Raw genomic sequence first — 8,196 nt, 5'->3', positions numbered from 1 at the left:
TCTCGCCCATGTGCATGGTGCAAATACATACACGTTTTCTAAAAGAGGATCATGTTCCATAAACTGTTGCAACCTCCCACCCCCACCCCCTACCAATGCAACACATTTTTATTCCATAAACGTGGAATCACATGGCACCCGGTTTTTCAGCAATTTTATTTATTTTACTATTTTTAAAAGATTTTATTTGTTTATTTGACAGAAAGTGTTGTGCCCAAGATTGCGAATCCGAGAAACCACCACGGAGCGAACCCCGATGCAAGTACATGAGGGTTTATTTACAAGCTCGAGCTTGGGTCGAAGTATACTCCATGCAGCAGAGCAGGGACTTGGACCCCGAGACTAAGAAGCACAGCAGTGTTATAGGGGCCCGTGGCCAATGAGATTGTAACATATGTAGAAAGTTGCACAGTCATGTCGGTCCACACGCAGGTGGCCAATTGAATTACGATTCACCCTATAGTGACCATTTGAACTAGCCAATTATTCTGGTTAGAATTGGTGCGCAGGTTTGGCAGGCAAAAGAGGGGTTTTCGTTCCTTGGCGGTTAAAGGTCAGAGGTCCCGCATTCCTATGTGTGCTAGTTTCTGATAAGGGTGTGCTTAATAGCTAAACTAGGGTGAGGGAGAGCCTTAAACAATAGGCAGGTCGTGTGGGGGGTTTACATGAGATGGCGGGTGTAGCACAGAATGGAGTTAGTCCTGCTCTGCTTGTCCAGGGGTAGGGGATTTTTGTTAGATTTCCTGGGTCCCACAAAAGCACAAGCAGGGGGAACTGCAGAGGGAGAGGGAGAAGCAGAGCAGGGAGCCCGATGCCGGGTCCATCCCAGGACCCTGAGATCATGACCTGAGCCGAAGGCAGATGCTTAACCAACAGAGCCACCCAGGCACCTCAGCAATTTTCTTTTTAAATTTAACAACAGATGGTAGATGTTCTAATCAGTGCAGATGTGTACCAGTTCTTTTTGGGTTGTCAAGTTCAATGTTTGGTGATGGTGATGGACCACCATTCACGGGGCCCTGCTGACCCAAGAGTGGCACAGCGTGACTGCCAGCCGTGTTACGTGACACATCCTTCCTACTGAGCTCTTTTTGCAGTTGGGTGAGTCAGCGCAGGTGCAATTGCTGGATTAACGTGTGTGCGCCTGTCTCACTTCATGTGGCTACTGTATTTACTCTTTTTGTTCAGTTCCAACTGCTCACCATGTTCACGGAGGTGGGTGACACAAGCTTATTAACCTCTCATAGAACATCGCAGTCATTTCTCATGTGTTCCAGTTACGTGTGATGTTTCTAAATCTTATTTTAACCCAGTGGATCTCAGCTGGGGTATTTTTGTTCCTCGGGAACATTTGGTGATGTCTGGAGACATTTCTGGTTGTTGTGACTGGGGGTGGTGCTATTGGCATCTGGTGGGCAGAGGCCAGGGATGTCACTGCATGTCCTTTAGTGCACTGTGACCAAGACTGATTTGGTCCCAAAAGTCCACAGGGCTGTGGTTGAGAATCTTGCACCAATCTCATTGGGCCTTTTGAGGACGTGGGTCTCTAGAAGGGTCTTCTCAGTGGCATGAAGTAAAGCTTCCTGTGCTATGAAATTCCTCTGATTAAAACAGATTCTCAGGCTCTGCCCCAGACTGAAGGGGTTAGAAGTTTAGGGGTGGTGCCTGGGAGTCCCAATGTTATTCTGAATAAAATCTCCAGAAGAGTCATATCTTCCTTCTGGAATACACACACACACACACACACACACACACACACACACACACACACGTCATTTGATATATATAGTTCCATGTTTCCACGACTATGTGTGTGTGTGTATATATATATATTATATTCAGAAGTCTGAAATCAGTTTCACTTGGACATAATCAAGATGTCAGCATGATTGGTTCCTTCTAGAGAATCTAGGGGAGAATCCACGTCCTTGTTCTTTTTTTTTTTTTTTTCACGTCCTTGTTTTTTCTAGCTTTGGAGATTGCTAGCATTCCTTGACTCACAGCCACTTCCTGTAACCGCCCCCCCCACACACACCCCTTGCTTCTGTCATAACATCTCCCACTTCTCCATCCTACCTTCTGCCATCCCTCTTATCCTTGGGATTACAGTTAGGGCCCACTTGAATAATCCAGGATAATGTTCCCATCAGCTCAAGATCCTTAATTATATCTACAGTGTTCCTTTTGCCATTTATGTGCATCCTTGCACAGGGACCATGCTAAGCTTCCCTGTATCGTTCCAATTTTAGTATATGTGCTGCCGAAGCGAGCACCTGTTTTGCCATTTAAAGCAAACGTTCACAGAGGCACCCGGGTGGCTCAGTCAGTTAAGCATCTGACTCTTGATCTCAGCTCAGGTCTTGATCTCTGGGTTGTGATGTCAAGCCCCGTGTTGGGCTCCATGCTCTACACTGGGTGCTGGGCATGGAGCCTACTTAAAAAAAGTAACATTCATAGTTTCTGGTCAATGGAATGTGGGCATCTTTGGTGGAAGCATTATGCAGTCTAACATACTCATCCTTTTAGCAGGCTGTTATTGAGGCTGGATCTATGGATGTATCATAGTTTATTACATATCATAACGTGGCATAGCAGTCAGGTTTAGGAGTGGGAAACAAGCCACTTGGAGTCTTTTTTCTTTTAATTTTTTTATTGTTTAAACTGTGTGCCCAGTGCAGGGCTTGAACTCATCACTGAGATCAAGAGTGCCACGTTCTCCTGACCAAGACAGCCAGGCACCCCAAAAAACCACTTGAGGTCTTTTAACACAAAGGGTGTAACACAGGAAATTCACAATGATTGAACTCTGCTGCTGTAGCATTAAAGCAACCACAGATTGAGCTGGATGAATAAATGAATGAATGAGCATGGCCTTGTGCCAATAAAACCTTTATTTACAAAAACAGGCAGTGGGCTGGGTGAGTCCAGGGGGCAGTTTGCCACTCCTACTGCAGAGGAGCGAGACCAGGACTGATCCTACAGGAGTGACTCTGCAGAAAGGGGGGGGGGCGGGGGGGGGGGGACCGAAGCTCCCCCAAAATCAAGGCAGGGAATCAGGAGGCCTTTGAAACCTCTGACTTTGGGCATACACCCTGTAGCTGTGATTCAGAAACAGAATGCCACCTTTGTGTCTGCCACAACTGCTTTGTAATGCCCACCAAGCTTTTCACTAGACAAAGGAATGCAGATTCCAGAACAGCAGGTGTTCCCATGCCTGGCTGCTGGCCGAGAGAAGGGGAAGCAAAAATCTAGGCAGCTGTGGTCTCTTGTGCCTCCCAGACTCCCCAGGCATGTCCACGGGTGGGCCTGAGCCCGTGCCCAGCTGCAAGAAAGTCTGTGAGCGCGGCTGCAGCTTTGCAGCCTCTGCCTGGAAAGGGGTTGGATCAGGGCGGGTTCTGATGTCAACCCACCACTTCCTCCTCATTTATGACTGTACTTTATGGTGATGGCAAGAGGGATTGTGTAATTGTAGGATGCATAATCGTGGAACCTATTATATGTAATTGCAGGATTAGGAACACAGTAATTATCATGCAATATAATAAATTATGTAATGAAATGTAATCTTACATAGATCATGAATCACATAATTGTGTTATACCCTCCAGGAAACTGTTTATCTTGTTTATGTTCCCTGGGCGATCCTGCCATGGTAGCAGGGGGTGTGCGTAAACAGGGGTGAGATTTGGGTAGAAGTCGAGAGCAGGAGGGAGGGTAAGGTTGAGACCAGGGGTTCAGGGATAGTGGAGGGTGGGGTGAGCATGAGGATGGTGCTGGAGTTTAGCCCCAGTTAGGAGAAGTGAGGAGAAACCAGAGGGCAAGTTGAATAATGGGTTAGGTCAGAGGTGGACAAACTCTGGCCCAGGGGCCTGAGACCCTCTGGTCACCTGCTTTTCTTTTTAATGTTTAAAATTGAGATGAGGGGATCCCTGGGTGGCTCAGCGGTTTGGCGCCTGCCTTTGGCCCAGGGCGTGATCCTGGAGTCCCGGGATCGAGTCCTGCGTCGGGCTCCTGGCATGGATCCTGCTTCTCCCTCTGCCTGTGTCTCTGCCTCTCTCTCTCTGTCTATCATAAATAAATAAATAAATAAATTAATTAATTAATCTTTTTAAAAAATTAAAAAAATAAAATTGAGGGCAGCCCAGATGGCTCAGCGGTTTAGTGCCGCCTTTGGCCTAGGATGTGATCCTGGGGACCAGGGATCGAGTCCCACGTCGGGCTCCCTGCGTGGAGCCTGCTTCTCCCTCTGCCTGTGTCTCTGCCTCTCTCTCTCTCTCTCTCTCTCTCTGTCTCTCTCTGTCTCTCATGAATAAATAAATAAAAATAAAATAAAATTGAGATGAAATTCAGATAACGTAAACATAGCCGTATGCGGGATCCCTGGGTGGCGCAGCGGTTTGGCGCCTGCCTTTGGCCCAGGGCGCGATCCTGGAGACCCGGGATCGAATCCCACATCGGGCTCCCGGTGCATGGAGCCTGCTTCTCCCTCTGCCTGTATCTCTGCCTCTCTCTCTCTCTCTGTGACTATAATACATAAATAAAAATTAAAAAAAAAAATTAAAAAAAAAAACAAAAAAAACATAGCCGAATGCATGTGGACAATCGCATGGCATTGAGTATATTCAGTGTGGTGCGGCCGTCACCACCATCCACTTCAAGAACTTTTCCATCTTCCCAAATTGGAACTCCGTCCCCATTAAACACAAACTCCCTCTCCCTCCTCCAGCCCCTGGCGCCCGCGGTTCTACTTTTGGCCCCTACGGACGTCTATGGATGTGGCTACTCCAGGGACCTCCTACAAGTGGGATCATATAGTATTTGTCCTTTGGTGATGGGCTTCTTTCACTCAGCACAGAGTCCTGAAGGTTCATCCATGCTGTGGTCTGGGTCAGAATCTCCTTCTTGGGGGCACCTGGGTGGCTCAGTGGTTGAGCATCTGCCTTTGGCTCAGGTTGTGATCCTGGGATCCTGGGATCCAGTCCTGCATCGGGCTCCTTGTGTGGAGCCTGCTTCTCCCTCTGCCTGTGTCTCTGCCTCTCTCTCTGTCCCTCATGAATAAATAAATAAAATCTTAAAAAAAAAAAAAAGAATTTCCTTCCTGTTTCAGGCTGAAGAATATTCTTGTGTGTGGGCAAGATGCATTGTGCTTGTCCATCCATCTGTTGATGGACACTGGCTTGCTTCCATGTTTCAGCTATTGTAAACAATGAAGCTCTGAACAGGAGTGAACAAGTACCTCTTCAAGACCCTGCTTTAAATTCCTTTTTTTTTTCCTGCTTTCAATTCTTTAGAGGATATTCCCAGAAGTGGAATTGCTGGGTCACTTGGTAATTCTATTTTTAATCTTTTTAGGACTCTCCCTCCCATTTTCCACTGAGGCCGCACCATCTTACATTCTCACCAGTGGGACACGAGGGTTCCAATGTCCTCACATCCTCAACACGTGCTGCCTTCTGGGTTTTTTGATAGGAGTCATATTGATGGTATGAGATAGAATTCTCAACTTTTTAATCCTTAATTTTGTGCTTATCTTTTTTTTAAGATTTTATTTATTTGACACAGAGAATGAGAGCACAAGCAGGGGGAGCAGCAGAGGGAGAGGGAGAAGCAGGCTCCCCACTGAGCAGTGAGCCCAACATGGGGCTCGATCCCAGGACCCTGAGATCATGCCCTGAGCTGAAGGCAGACACTTAAGCACTGAGCCACCCAGGCACCTATTATTATTATTATTATTATTATTATTATTCACACCTATGTATCCTGAAACTATATCTGTGTGGAAATATATACAGCTAGTTGTTGGGCTGGATCGACACGGCTCATGCTCTGTGAAGATGTAGAAGACTTTCTTTTTTTCAGTCAACATCAAATGTCTAACATTCATTCTCATCCTTTGTTAGAGAAAAGCCTCCCTCCCTCCAGACAGAAGGGCAGAGGTCAGCCTGTCCCTCGCCCCCAGGTGTGGCGTTGACCAGGAGACTCAGTGGCTCCAGAGGGACACGATGGAGCCCACAGTGGGCCAGTGGGCGGGGCACCTTTCCTAGCAAGTGGGGAACAAACCGGGTCCCCTGGGTCAGGGAGCAAGCAGTTATGCAGAAGTTGCACTGCAGCAACGCCTGGGGGGCTCAGTGGTTGAGCGGCTGCCTTTGGCTCAAGCTGTGATCCCGGGGTCCTGGGATCGAGTCCCACATCGGGCTCCCAGCATGGAGCTTCCTTCTCCCTCTGCCTCTCTCTGTGTGTCTCTCATGAATAAATAAATAAAATCCTTAAAAAGAAGAGGAAGAGGAGGAGGAGGTGGAGGAGGAGAAGGAGAACTCACGCCACTTTGCCCCCTGGCCCAGTCAGCAAGGACGCGAGGGGCCCTGGTGGGCTGTGTCTCTGCCACCTTGCTCACAGCCCCGGCTCATCTATCCTCACAGCTGGAGGCTGCTTCCAGCCTCCTTTAGCCACGCGCAAGACTCCCTGGAGGGTGTACTCGTAGGAGAATTTCTGGGTATAGGTCACCCCTGTGGTTTAATCACTTGTAGTCCTGTTTGTCATTTTTTTTCTGCTGTTATTTGTAGCTAAGAGCACTCAGTGAAGCCACTCCCACAGGTGGTGGATCTCATGGCCCCTGCCCTGGCCACTCAAATGGAAAACCCCTGGTCCCAGATCTTGGGCCGGGGGATCCTTGAATCTCCCCCGAGGGAAGAGGGAACGCTGAGCTGAGTGAGATGCCGTTTCTGCTCCCTGGAGGGATGGGGGCTCAAAACAGAAACTGAATTCAGCTCGAGGGGTGCCTGGGGGGCTCATTCGGTTAAGCAGCTGGCTCTTGCTTTGGCTCAGGTCGTGATCTCAGGGTTGTGGGGTTGAGCCCCGTGTCCGGCTCTGGGCAGAGTCTGCTTGAGATTCTCTCTTTTTCTCCCTCTGCCCCTCCCGCTTGTATGCTCTCCCTCTCTCTCTCTAAAATAAATAAATCTGGGGCGCCCTGGATGGCTCAGCGGTTTAGTGCCACTTTCAGCCCAGGGCGTGACCCTGGAGTCCCAGGATTGAGTCCCACATCAGGCTCCCTGTGTGGATCTTGCGCACCTGGGTATAGCCAGCGTTCTTCAGGGCTCCTCCAAGGTGAGCAGGTTGGGGTGAAAGGTCTCAACCCCTGGCCCCATCCTTACTACTCTAGCTCTTCTCTGGCTGTTAGTCCAAAACTGTGCTCAGAGAGCTCCAGCCTAGTGCCAGGTGGTCCCCACCTGGTTTTTTGTTTGTTTTAATGTAGCAGGTGAGAATCTCATTTCTTAATTTTAAAGATGCAAAGAGGGGGATCCCTGGGTGGCTCAGCGGTTTCGCGCCTGCCTTTGGCCCAGGGCGCGATCCTGGAGTCCCGGGATCAAGTCCCGTGTCGGGCTCCCGGCACGGAGCCTGCTTCTCCCTCTGCCTGCGTCTCTGCCTCTCTCTCTCTCTCTCTCTATGTCTATCATAAATAAGTAAAAATAAATCTTAAAAAAAAAATAAAGATGCAAAGAATAAAACTTAATTTTTCTGCAGCTGAATGTAATTTCTTTTTAAGAAAATACTTTTTTTTTTTTAAAGATTTTATTTATTTATTCATGAGAGATACAGAGAGAGAGGCAGAGACACAGGCAAAGGGAGAAGCAGGCTCCATGCAGGGAGCCCGATGCGGTACTCGATCCCAGGACCCTGGGATCATGCCCTGAGCCAAAGGCAGATGCTCCACCACTGAGCCACCCAGGCGTTCCTCCCCTGGGTTTTGAGGAGCCAGCTTGGGGTCCTGCACACCCCCATCCATGTGATGGTCCCTTCTGCATCTGTCATCCCACCCCTTCTTGGATGAACAAAAGCCTGACCGGTTTGGGGGTGGGGAACGATTTTGCTCCTTCCCATGTTGGCCAGAAGTGTTGGGACAGTATGATTTCCGAGTAATTTCCTCTTTTTTTCTTTTCTTTTCTTTTTTTTTTTTTTCCCGAGTAATTTCCTAGTGTTGAGTCCTCCCTCCACATTGGGAGGCGATAACCACCAGCCCAGGAATTCTCAATAAATTTATACTTAAGCCGGGAAAAGCAAAAACAAAACAAAACGGACACACATGGGGCTGTAGGTTGACTACGAGCGTGTCCCAACTTGCTTGAGCTGAGCAACAGCTGCCGAAAGTCCTAGGTTCAGATCGTTGCTCCCTCTGCCTCCCCAATACCTCACCTCTCT

At 48.5% G+C, this 8,196-nt stretch overlaps 1 non-coding gene across 1 annotated transcript; it reads right to left on the bottom strand.

Moving 5' to 3' along the window:
* Positions 1-2,166: 2,166 nt before the first annotated feature.
* LOC112913331 (U6 spliceosomal RNA) lies at positions 2,167-2,273 on the bottom strand. Its single transcript, XR_003233662.1, has one exon. It is a non-coding gene; the product is annotated as a U6 spliceosomal RNA (small nuclear RNA).
* Positions 2,274-8,196: the final 5,923 nt, after the last annotated feature.

This window comes from Vulpes vulpes, chromosome 9, assembly GCF_048418805.1.
Source record: "Vulpes vulpes isolate BD-2025 chromosome 9, VulVul3, whole genome shotgun sequence".
Taxonomy (NCBI): domain Eukaryota; kingdom Metazoa; phylum Chordata; class Mammalia; order Carnivora; family Canidae; genus Vulpes; species Vulpes vulpes.
This window is presented reverse-complemented; position numbering and strand designations above follow the sequence as displayed.